Genomic DNA, 11,828 nt, shown 5'->3' with positions numbered 1-11,828 from the left:
TCTAAAAGTATTTTTCATGGTAGTTCAGTAAAGGTTGAAGTAGTGACTGCAGTAAGCCCAGTGGTGGAAATAGTTGTATTGTTGGGTTAGTATCCAGAGCTACAACAACAATGTGTGCTGATTGAACCAAACTAAATAGTTGGAGGATGCAGGCATCGATCCCACTACCTCTCACATGCTAAGCAAGCACTCTACCATTTGAGCTAATCCCCCTGTGCCTCCAACAAGAAGTATGAAATCTCAATGACCGCACTGCCAAATCCCTCGTCCATAAGAAAGGATACTTTTTAAAAAGTATGCTTGCTTCAGCTGTCTAAAAGTATTTTTCATGGTAGTTCAGTAAAGGTTGAAGTAGTGACTGCAGTAAGCCCAGTGGTGGAAATAGTTGTATTGTTGAGTTAGTATCCAGAGCTACAACAACAATGTGTGCTGATTGAACCAAACTAAATAGTTGGAGGATGCGGGCATCAATTCCGCTACCTCTGTCATGCTAAGCAAGTGCTCTACCATTTGAGCTAATCCCCCTGTGCTCCAACAAGAAGTATGAAATCTCAATGACCGCACTGCCAAATCCCTCGTCCATAAGAAAGGATACTTTTTAAAAAGTATGCTTGCTTCAGCTGTCTAAAAGTATTTTTCATGGTAGTTCAGTAAAGGTTGAAGTAGTGACTGCAGTAAGCCCAGTGGTGGAAATAGTTGTATTGTTGGGTTAGTATCCAGAGCTACAACAACAATGTGTGCTGATTGAACCAAACTAAATAGTTGGAGGATGCAGGCATCGATCCCGCTACCTCTCGCATGCTAAGCAAGCGCTCTACCATTTGAGCTAATCCCCTGCGCCTCCAACAAGAAGTATGAAATCTCAATGACCGCACTGCCAAATCCCTCGTCCATAAGAAAGGATACTTTTTAAAAAGTATGCTTGCTTCAGCTGTCTAAAAGTATTTTTCATGGTAGTTCAGTAAAGGTTGAAGTAGTGACTGCAGTAAGCCCAGTGGTGGAAATAGTTGTATTGTTGGGTTAGTATCCAGAGCTACAACAACAATGATTGAACCAAACTAAATAGTTGGAGGATGCAGGCATCGATCCCGCTACCTCTCACATGCTAAGCAAGCGCTCTACCATTTGAGCTAATCCCCCTGTTCCTCCAGCAAGAACTATGAAATCTCAATGACCGCACTGACAAATCCCTCGTCCATAAGAAAGGATACTTTTTAAAAAGTATGCTTGCTTCAGCTGTCTAAAAGTATTTTTCATGGTAGTTCAGTAAAGGTTGAAGTAGTGACTGCAGTAAGCCCAGTGGTGGAAATAGTTGTATTGTTGGGTTAGTATCCAGAGCTACAACAACAATGTGTGCTGATTGAACCAAACTAAATAGTTGGAGGATGCAGGCATCGATCCCGCTACCTCTCACATGCTAAGCAAGCGCTCTACCATTTGAGCTAATCCCCCTGCGCCTCCAACAAGAAGTATGAAATCTCAATGACCGCACTGCCAAATCCCTCGTCCATAAGAAAGGATACTTTTTAAAAAGTATGCTTGCTTCAGCTGTCTAAAAGTATTTTTCATGGTAGTTCAGTAAAGGTTGAAGTAGTGACTGCAGTAAGCCCAGTGGTGGAAATAGTTGTATTGTTGGGTTAGTATCCAGAGCTACAACAACAATGTGTGCTGATTGAACCAAACTAAATAGTTGGAGGATGCAGGCATCGATCCCGCTACCTCTCACATGCTAAGCAAGCGCTCTACCATTTGAGCTAATCCCCCTGTGCCTCCAACAAGAAGTATGAAATCTCAATGACCGCACTGCCAAATCCCTCGTCCATAAGAAAGGATACTTTTTTAAAAAGTATGCTTGCTTCAGCTGTCTAAAAGTATTTTTCATGGTAGTTCAGTAAAGGTTGAAGTAGTGACTGCAGTAAGCCCAGTGGTGGAAATAGTTGTATTGTTGGGTTAGTATCCAGAGCTACAACAACAATGTGTGCTGATTGAACCAAACTAAATAGTTGGAGGACAGGCATCGATCCCGCTACCTCTCACATGCTAAGCGAGCGCTCTACCATTTGAGCTAATCCCCCTGTTCCTCCAACAAGAAGTATGAAATCTCAATGACCGCACTGCCAAATCCCTCGTCCATAAGAAAGGATACTTTTTAAAAAGTATGCTTGCTTCAGCTGTCTAAAAGTATTTTTCATGGTAGTTCAGTAAAGGTTGAAGTAGTGACTGCAGTAAGCCCAGTGGTGGAAATAGTTGTATTGTTGGGTTAGTATCCAGAGCTACAACAACAATGTGTGCTGATTGAACCAAACTAAATAGTTGGAGGATGCGGGCATCGATCCCGCTACCTCTCGCATGCTAAGCAAGCGCTCTACCATTTGAGCTAATCCCCCTGCGCCTCCAACAGAAGTATAAAATCTCAATGACCGCACTGCCAAATCCCTCGTCCATAAGAAAGGATACTTTTTAAAAAGTATGCTTGCTTCAGCTGTCTAAAAGTATTTTTCATGGTAGTTCAGTAAAGGTTGAAGTAGTGACTGCAGTAAGCCCAGTGGTGGAAATAGTTGTATTGTTGGGTTAGTATCCAGAGCTACAACAACAATGTGTGCTGATTGAACCAAACTAAATAGTTGGAGGATGCAGGCATCGATCCCGCTACCTCTCACATGCTAAGCAAGCGCTCTACCATTTGAGCTAATCCCCCTGCGCCTCCAACAAGAAGTATGAAATCTCAATGACCGCACTGCCAAATCCCTCGTCCATAAGAAAGGATACTTTTTAAAAGTATGCTTGCTTCAGCTGTCTAAAAGTATTTTTCATGGTAGTTCAGTAAAGGTTGAAGTAGTGACTGCAGTAAGCCCAGTGGTGGAAATAGTTGTATTGTTGGGTTAGTATCCAGAGCTACAACAACAATGTGTGCTGATTGAACCAAACTAAATAGTTGGAGGATGCAGGCATCGATCCCGCTACCTCTCACATGCTAAGCGAGCGCTCTACCATTTGAGCTAATCCCCTGCACCTCCAACAAGAAGTATGAAATCTCAATGACCGCACTGCCAAATCCCTCGTCCATAAGAAAGGATACTTTTTAAAAAGTATGCTTGCTTCAGCTGTCTAAAAGTATTTTTCATGGTAGTTCAGTAAAGGTTGAAGTAGTGACTGCAGTAAGCCCAGTGGTGGAAATAGTTGTATTGTTGGGTTAGTATCCAGAGCTACAACAACAATGTGTGCTGATTGAACCAAACTAAATAGTTGGAGGATGCAGGCATCGATCCCGCTACCTCTCACATGCTAAGCAAGCGCTCTACCATTTGAGCTAATCCCCCTGCCTCCAACAAGAAGTATGAAATCTCAATGACCGCACTGCCAAATCCCTCGTCCATAAGAAAGGATACTTTTTAAAAAGTATGCTTGCTTCAGCTGTCTAAAAGTATTTTTCATGGTAGTTCAGTAAAGGTTGAAGTAGTGACTGCAGTAAGCCCAGTGGTGGAAATAGTTGTATTGTTGGGTTAGTATCCAGAGCTACAACAACAATGTGTGCTGATTGAACCAAACTAAATAGTTGGAGGATGCAGGCATCGATCCCGCTACCTCTCACATGCTAAGCAAGCGCTCTACCATTTGAGCTAATCCCCCTGCGCCTCCAACAAGAAGTATGAAATCTCAATGACCGCACTGCCAAATCCCTCGTCCATAAGAAAGGATACTTTTTAAAAAGTATGCTTGCTTCAGCTGTCTAAAAGTATTTTTCATGGTAGTTCAGTAAAGGTTGAAGTAGTGACTGCAGTAAGCCCAGTGGTGGAAATAGTTGTATTGTTGGGTTAGTATCCAGAGCTACAACAACAATGTGTGCTGATTGAACCAAACTAAATAGTTGGAGGATGCAGGCATCGATCCCGCTACCTCTCACATGCTAAGCAAGCGCTCTACCATTTGAGCTAATCCCCCTGCGCCTCCAACAAGAAGTATGAAATCTCAATGACCGCACTGCCAAATCCCTCGTCCATAAGAAAGGATACTTTTTAAAAAGTATGCTTGCTTCAGCTGTCTAAAAGTATTTTTCATGGTAGTTCAGTAAAGGTTGAAGTAGTGACTGCAGTAAGCCCAGTGGTGGAAATAGTTGTATTGTTGGGTTAGTATCCAGAGCTACAACAACAATGTGTGCTGATTGAACCAAACTAAATAGTTGGAGGATGCAGGCATCGATCCCGCTACCTCTCACATGCTAAGCGAGCGCTCTACCATTTGAGCTAATCCCCCTGCCTCCAACAAGAAGTATGAAATCTCAATGACCGCACTGCCAAATCCCTCGTCCATAAGAAAGGATACTTTTTAAAAAGTATGCTTGCTTCAGCTGTCTAAAAGTATTTTTCATGGTAGTTCAGTAAAGGTTGAAGTAGTGACTGCAGTAAGCCCAGTGGTGGAAATAGTTGTATTGTTGGGTTAGTATCCAGAGCTACAACAACAATGTGTGCTGATTGAACCAAACTAAATAGTTGGAGGATGCAGGCATCGATCCCGCTACCTCTCACATGCTAAGCAAGCGCTCTACCATTTGAGCTAATCCCCCTGTGCCTCCAACAAGAAGTATGAAATCTCAATGACCGCACTGCCAAATCCCTCGTCCATAAGAAAGGATACTTTTTAAAAAGTATGCTTGCTTCAGCTGTCTAAAAGTATTTTTCATGGTAGTTCAGTAAAGGTTGAAGTAGTGACTGCAGTAAGCCCAGTGGTGGAAATAGTTGTATTGTTGGGTTAGTATCCAGAGCTACAACAACAATGTGTGCTGATTGAACCAAACTAAATAGTTGGAGGATGCAGGCATCGATCCCGCTACCTCTCACATGCTAAGCAAGCGCTCTACCATTTGAGCTAATCCCCCTGTGCCTCCAACAAGAAGTATGAAATCTCAATGACCGCACTGCCAAATCCCTCGTCCATAAGAAAGGATACTTTTTAAAAGTATGCTTGCTTCAGCTGTCTAAAAGTATTTTTCATGGTAGTTCAGTAAAGGTTGAAGTAGTGACTGCAGTAAGCCCAGTGGTGGAAATAGTTGTATTGTTGGGTTAGTATCCAGAGCTACAACAACAATGTGTGCTGATTGAACCAAACTAAATAGTTGGAGGATGCAGGCATCGATCCCGCTACCTCTCACATGCTAAGCAAGCGCTCTACCATTTGAGCTAATCCCCTGCACCTCCAACAAGAAGTATGAAATCTCAATGACCGCACTGCCAAATCCCTCGTCCATAAGAAAGGATACTTTTTTAAAAAGTATGCTTGCTTCAGCTGTCTAAAAGTATTTTTCATGGTAGTTCAGTAAAGGTTGAAGTAGTGACTGCAGTAAGCCCAGTGGTGGAAATAGTTGTATTGTTGGGTTAGTATCCAGAGCTACAACAACAATGTGTGCTGATTGAACCAAACTAAATAGTTGGAGGATGCAGGCATCGATCCCGCTACCTCTCACATGCTAAGCAAGCGCTCTACCATTTGAGCTAATCCCCTGTTCCTCCAACAAGAAGTATGAAATCTCAATGACCGCACTGCCAAATCCCTCGTCCATAAGAAAGGATACTTTTTAAAAAGTATGCTTGCTTCAGCTGTCTAAAAGTATTTTTCATGGTAGTTCAGTAAAGGTTGAAGTAGTGACTGCAGTAAGCCCAGTGGTGGAAATAGTTGTATTGTTGGGTTAGTATCCAGAGCTACAACAACAATGTGTGCTGATTGAACCAAACTAAATAGTTGGAGGATGCAGGCATCGATCCCGCTACCTCTCACATGCTAAGCAAGCGCTCTACCATTTGAGCTAATCCCCCTGTGCCTCCAACAAGAAGTATGAAATCTCAATGACCGCACTGCCAAATCCCTCGTCCATAAGAAAGGATATTTTTAAAAAGTATGCTTGCTTCAGCTGTCTAAAAGTATTTTTCATGGTAGTTCAGTAAAGGTTGAAGTAGTGACTGCAGTAAGCCCAGTGGTGGAAATAGTTGTATTGTTGGGTTAGTATCCAGAGCTACAACAACAATGTGTGCTGATTGAACCAAACTAAATAGTTGGAGGATGCAGGCATCGATCCCGCTACCTCTCACATGCTAAGCAAGCACTCTACCATTTGAGCTAATCCCCCTGCGCCTCCAACAAGAAGTATGAAATCTCAATGACCGCACTGCCAAATCCCTCGTCCATAAGAAAGGATACTTTTTAAAAAGTATGCTTGCTTCAGCTGTCTAAAAGTATTTTTCATGGTAGTTCAGTAAAGGTTGAAGTAGTGACTGCAGTAAGCCCAGTGGTGGAAATAGTTGTATTGTTGGGTTAGTATCCAGAGCTACAACAACAATGTGTGCTGATTGAACCAAACTAAATAGTTGGAGGATGCAGGCATCGATCCCGCTACCTCTCACATGCTAAGCAAGCGCTCTACCATTTGAGCTAATCCCCCTGTTCCTTCAACAAGAAGTATGAAATCTCAATGACCGCACTGACAAATCCCTCGTCCATAAGAAAGGATACTTTTTTTAAAGTATGCTTGCTTCAGCTGTCTAAAAGTATTTTTCATGGTAGTTCAGTAAAGGTTGAAGTAGTGACTGCAGTAAGCCCAGTGGTGGAAATAGTTGTATTGTTGGGTTAGTATCCAGAGCTACAACAACAATGTGTGCTGATTGAACCAAACTAAATAGTTGGAGGATGCAGGCATCGATCCCGCTACCTCTCACATGCTAAGCAAGCGCTCTACCATTTGAGCTAATCCCCCTGCCTCAACAAGAAGTATGAAATCTCAATGACCGCACTGCCAAATCCCTCGTCCATAAGAAAGGATACTTTTTTTAAAAAGTATGCTTGCTTCAGCTGTCTAAAAGTATTTTTCATGGTAGTTCAGTAAAGGTTGAAGTAGTGACTGCAGTAAGCCCAGTGGTGGAAATAGTTGTATTGTTGGGTTAGTATCCAGAGCTACAACAACAATGTGTGCTGATTGAACCAAACTAAATAGTTGGAGGATGCAGGCATCGATCCCGCTACCTCTCACATGCTAAGCAAGCGCTCTACCATTTGAGCTAATCCCCCTGTGCCTCCAACAAGAAGTATGAAATCTCAATGACCGCACTGCCAAATCCCTCGTCCATAAGAAAGGATACTTTTTAAAAAGTATGCTTGCTTCAGCTGTCTAAAAGTATTTTTCATGGTAGTTCAGTAAAGGTTGAAGTAGTGACTGCAGTAAGCCCAGTGGTGGAAATAGTTGTATTGTTGGGTTAGTATCCAGAGCTACAACAACAATGTGTGCTGATTGAACCAAACTAAATAGTTGGAGGATGCAGGCATCGATCCCGCTACCTCTCACATGCTAAGCAAGCGCTCTACCATTTGAGCTAATCCCCCTGCGCCTCCAACAAGAAGTATGAAATCTCAATGACCGCACTGCCAAATCCCTCGTCCATAAGAAAGGATACTTTTTAAAAAGTATGCTTGCTTCAGCTGTCTAAAAGTATTTTTCATGGTAGTTCAGTAAAGGTTGAAGTAGTGACTGCAGTAAGCCCAGTGGTGGAAATAGTTGTATTGTTGGGTTAGTATCCAGAGCTACAACAACAATGTGTGCTGATTGAACCAAACTAAATAGTTGGAGGATGCAGGCATCGATCCCGCTACCTCTCACATGCTAAGCAAGCGCTCTACCATTTGAGCTAATCCCCCTGCGCCTCCAACAAGAAGTATGAAATCTCAATGACCGCACTGCCAAATCCCTCGTCCATAAGAAAGGATACTTTTTAAAAAGTATGCTTGCTTCAGCTGTCTAAAAGTATTTTTCATGGTAGTTCAGTAAAGGTTGAAGTAGTGACTGCAGTAAGCCCAGTGGTGGAAATAGTTGTATTGTTGGGTTAGTATCCAGAGCTACAACAACAATGTGTGCTGATTGAACCAAACTAAATAGTTGGAGGATGCAGGCATCGATCCCGCTACCTCTCACATGCTAAGCGAGCGCTCTACCATTTGAGCTAATCCCCCTGCCTCCAACAAGAAGTATGAAATCTCAATGACCGCACTGCCAAATCCCTCGTCCATAAGAAAGGATACTTTTTTAAAAAGTATGCTTGCTTCAGCTGTCTAAAAGTATTTTTCATGGTAGTTCAGTAAAGGTTGAAGTAGTGACTGCAGTAAGCCCAGTGGTGGAAATAGTTGTATTGTTGGGTTAGTATCCAGAGCTACAACAACAATGTGTGCTGATTGAACCAAACTAAATAGTTGGAGGATGCAGGCATCGATCCCGCTACCTCTCACATGCTAAGCGAGCGCTCTACCATTTGAGCTAATCCCCCTGCGCCTCCAACAAGAAGTATGAAATCTCAATGACCGCACTGCCAAATCCCTCGTCCATAAGAAAGGATACTTTTTTTAAAAAGTATGCTTGCTTCAGCTGTCTAAAAGTATTTTTCATGGTAGTTCAGTAAAGGTTGAAGTAGTGACTGCAGTAAGCCCAGTGGTGGAAATAGTTGTATTGTTGGGTTAGTATCCAGAGCTACAACAACAATGTGTGCTGATTGAACCAAACTAAATAGTTGGAGGATGCAGGCATCGATCCCGCTACCTCTCACATGCTAAGCAAGCGCTCTACCATTTGAGCTAATCCCCCTGTGCCTCCAACAAGAAGTATGAAATCTCAATGACCGCACTGCCAAATCCCTCGTCCATAAGAAAGGATACTTTTTAAAAAGTATGCTTGCTTCAGCTGTCTAAAAGTATTTTTCATGGTAGTTCAGTAAAGGTTGAAGTAGTGACTGCAGTAAGCCCAGTGGTGGAAATAGTTGTATTGTTGGGTTAGTATCCAGAGCTACAACAACAATGTGTGCTGATTGAACCAAACTAAATAGTTGGAGGATGCAGGCATCGATCCCGCTACCTCTCACATGCTAAGCAAGCGCTCTACCATTTGAGCTAATCCCCCTGCGCCTCCAACAAGAAGTATGAAATCTCAATGACCGCACTGCCAAATCCCTCGTCCATAAGAAAGGATACTTTTTAAAAAGTATGCTTGCTTCAGCTGTCTAAAAGTATTTTTCATGGTAGTTCAGTAAAGGTTGAAGTAGTGACTGCAGTAAGCCCAGTGGTGGAAATAGTTGTATTGTTGGGTTAGTATCCAGAGCTACAACAACAATGTGTGCTGATTGAACCAAACTAAATAGTTGGAGGATGCAGGCATCGATCCGCTACCTCTCACATGCTAAGCGAGCGCTCTACCATTTGAGCTAATCCCCCTGTTCCTCCAACAAGAAGTATGAAATCTCAATGACCGCACTGCCAAATCCCTCGTCCATAAGAAAGGATACTTTTTAAAAAGTATGCTTGCTTCAGCTGTCTAAAAGTATTTTTCATGGTAGTTCAGTAAAGGTTGAAGTAGTGACTGCAGTAAGCCCAGTGGTGGAAATAGTTGTATTGTTGGGTTAGTATCCAGAGCTACAACAACAATGTGTGCTGATTGAACCAAACTAAATAGTTGGAGGATGCAGGCATCGATCCCGCTACCTCTCACATGCTAAGCGAGCGCTCTACCATTTGAGCTAATCCCCTGCGCCTCCAACAAGAAGTATGAAATCTCAATGACCGCACTGCCAAATCCCTCGTCCATAAGAAAGGATACTTTTTTTAAAAGTATGCTTGCTTCAGCTGTCTAAAAATATTTTTCATGGTAGTTCAGTAAAGGTTGAAGTAGTGACTGCAGTAAGCCCAGTGGTGGAAATAGTTGTATTGTTGGGTTAGTATCCAGAGCTACAACAACAATGTGTGCTGATTGAACCAAACTAAATAGTTGGAGGATGCAGGCATCGATCCCGCTACCTCTCACATGCTAAGCAAGCGCTCTACCATTTGAGCTAATCCCCCTGCGCCTCCAACAAGAAGTATGAAATCTCAATGACCGCACTGCCAAATCCCTCGTCCATAAGAAAGGATACTTTTTAAAAAGTATGCTTGCTTCAGCTGTCTAAAAGTATTTTTCATGGTAGTTCAGTAAAGGTTGAAGTAGTGACTGCAGTAAGCCCAGTGGTGGAAATAGTTGTATTGTTGGGTTAGTATCCAGAGCTACAACAACAATGTGTGCTGATTGAACCAAACTAAATAGTTGGAGGATGCAGGCATCGATCCCGCTACCTCTCACATGCTAAGCGAGCGCTCTACCATTTGAGCTAATCCCCCTGCGCCTCCAACAAGAAGTATGAAATCTCAATGACCGCACTGCCAAATCCCTCGTCCATAAGAAAGGATACTTTTTTTAAAAAGTATGCTTGCTTCAGCTGTCTAAAAGTATTTTTCATGGTAGTTCAGTAAAGGTTGAAGTAGTGACTGCAGTAAGCCCAGTGGTGGAAATAGTTGTATTGTTGGGTTAGTATCCAGAGCTACAACAACAATGTGTGCTGATTGAACCAAACTAAATAGTTGGAGGATGCAGGCATCGATCCCGCTACCTCTCACATGCTAAGCGAGCGCTCTACCATTTGAGCTAATCCCCCTGCGCCTCCAACAAGAAGTATGAAATCTCAATGACCGCACTGCCAAATCCCTCGTCCATAAGAAAGGATACTTTTTAAAAAGTATGCTTGCTTCAGCTGTCTAAAAGTATTTTTCATGGTAGTTCAGTAAAGGTTGAAGTAGTGACTGCAGTAAGCCCAGTGGTGGAAATAGTTGTATTGTTGGGTTAGTATCCAGAGCTACAACAACAATGTGTGCTGATTGAACCAAACTAAATAGTTGGAGGATGCAGGCATCGATCCCGCTACCTCTCACATGCTAAGCGAGCGCTCTACCATTTGAGCTAATCCCCCTGTGCCTCCAACAAGAAGTATGAAATCTCAATGACCGCACTGCCAAATCCCTCGTCCATAAGAAAGGATACTTTTTAAAAAGTATGCTTGCTTCAGCTGTCTAAAAGTATTTTTCATGGTAGTTCAGTAAAGGTTGAAGTAGTGACTGCAGTAAGCCCAGTGGTGGAAATAGTTGTATTGTTGGGTTAGTATCCAGAGCTACAACAACAATGTGTGCTGATTGAACCAAACTAAATAGTTGGAGGATGCAGGCATCGATCCCGCTACCTCTCACATGCTAAGCAAGCGCTCTACCATTTGAGCTAATCCCCCTGTTCCTCCAACAAGAAGTATGAAATCTCAATGACCGCACTGCCAAATCCCTCGTCCATAAGAAAGGATACTTTTTTAAAAAGTATGCTTGCTTCAGCTGTCTAAAAGTATTTTTCATGGTAGTTCAGTAAAGGTTGAAGTAGTGACTGCAGTAAGCCCAGTGGTGGAAATAGTTGTATTGTTGGGTTAGTATCCAGAGCTACAACAACAATGTGTGCTGATTGAACCAAACTAAATAGTTGGAGGATGCAGGCATCGATCCCGCTACCTCTCACATGCTAAGCAAGCGCTCTACCATTTGAGCTAATCCCCCTGCGCCTCCAACAAGAAGTATGAAATCTCAATGACCGCACTGCCAAATCCCTCGTCCATAAGAAAGGATATTTTTTTTAAAAAGTATGCTTGCTTCAGCTGTCTAAAAGTATTTTTCATGGTAGTTCAGTAAAGGTTGAAGTAGTGACTGCAGTAAGCCCAGTGGTGGAAATAGTTGTATTGTTGGGTTAGTATCCAGAGCTACAACAACAATGTGTGCTGATTGAACCAAACTAAATAGTTGGAGGATGCAGGCATCGATCCCGCTACCTCTCACATGCTAAGCGAGCGCTCTACCATTTGAGCTAATCCCCCTGTTCCTCCAACAAGAACTATGAAATCTCAATGACCGCACTGCCAAATCCCTCGTCCATAAGAAAGGATACTTTTTAAAAAGTATGC

The 11,828-nt window shown here is 42.6% G+C and overlaps 1 non-coding gene across 1 annotated transcript; it reads right to left on the bottom strand.

Moving 5' to 3' along the window:
- Window positions 1-2,314: 2,314 nt before the first annotated feature.
- On the bottom strand, window positions 2,315-2,387 carry trnaa-agc. The gene has a single exon. It is a non-coding gene; the product is annotated as a tRNA-Ala (tRNA).
- Window positions 2,388-11,828: the final 9,441 nt, after the last annotated feature.

This window comes from Oncorhynchus gorbuscha, unplaced genomic scaffold (genome assembly GCF_021184085.1).
Source record: "Oncorhynchus gorbuscha isolate QuinsamMale2020 ecotype Even-year unplaced genomic scaffold, OgorEven_v1.0 Un_scaffold_2848, whole genome shotgun sequence".
NCBI lineage: Eukaryota > Metazoa > Chordata > Actinopteri > Salmoniformes > Salmonidae > Oncorhynchus > Oncorhynchus gorbuscha.
The sequence above is the reverse complement of the archived record's forward strand: the minus strand, read 5'-3'. Positions and strand labels throughout refer to the sequence as shown.